We start from the raw sequence: 797 nt of genomic DNA, 5'->3' as shown, positions 1-797 counted from the left end.
TATTTCATTCCTTTTTATGGCTGAGTAATATTCCATGGTATATATGCACCACATCTTCCTCCATTCATCTGTCGGTGGACATTTAGGTTGCTCTATGTCTTGGCTATTGTGAATAGTGCTGCTGTGAACATTGAGGTGCACATGTCTTTTCAAATTAGAGTTTTTTCTGGATTGCTAAATGACTTTTTGTGACACTGGACAAATGTCAACATCCATCGGCCTTTGTTTCCTTATCTGTAAAACAGGAAAAGTATTACCTACCTCTTGGGGTTGGTTTGAGGGAGAGACTGTGGTAGACCAGTTGTTCTTTACTACACTAAGCAATAAATTTGACTTTGTGTTTATATCTCAGATGTTGAATGATAGTCACATCCTCCTTTGAAATTCAGATATGAGCTTAAAAATTTTTTTTAAAACACCAACAGAGCTGTGTTATCAAAATTTGGGGGCCACTTTTAAGGACCTAAATCCTCCCTCCTCTTCTCTGGAATCATACCCGCATTGATCAAGAAGGCCACTGGATGCTTTTTCCAAATGCTCAGTGTTTATTTGATTCTCCACGCCCTCAGGCAGGACAGACATCTCACAGATACGGAAGTCCTATGACTTGAAGGTCGCAAGCCTACCTCAGAGGCAAATGCAATGACCAAGTTAAAGTGGGCACACAAGAATCACTACCTATGAGGGCTTTAGGAGAATCAGAAATCATTAACCATCTCTGAGAACCTCTGGGCATAGCTGGACCCTAGAAGCTTCCTCCATCGGAGCAAGCCTGGGTGGGGAGGATTTTCACGTCT

This window comes from Hippopotamus amphibius, unplaced genomic scaffold (assembly GCF_030028045.1).
Source record: "Hippopotamus amphibius kiboko isolate mHipAmp2 unplaced genomic scaffold, mHipAmp2.hap2 H_1, whole genome shotgun sequence".
Taxonomy (NCBI): Eukaryota; Metazoa; Chordata; class Mammalia; order Artiodactyla; family Hippopotamidae; genus Hippopotamus; species Hippopotamus amphibius.
This window is presented reverse-complemented; position numbering follows the sequence as displayed.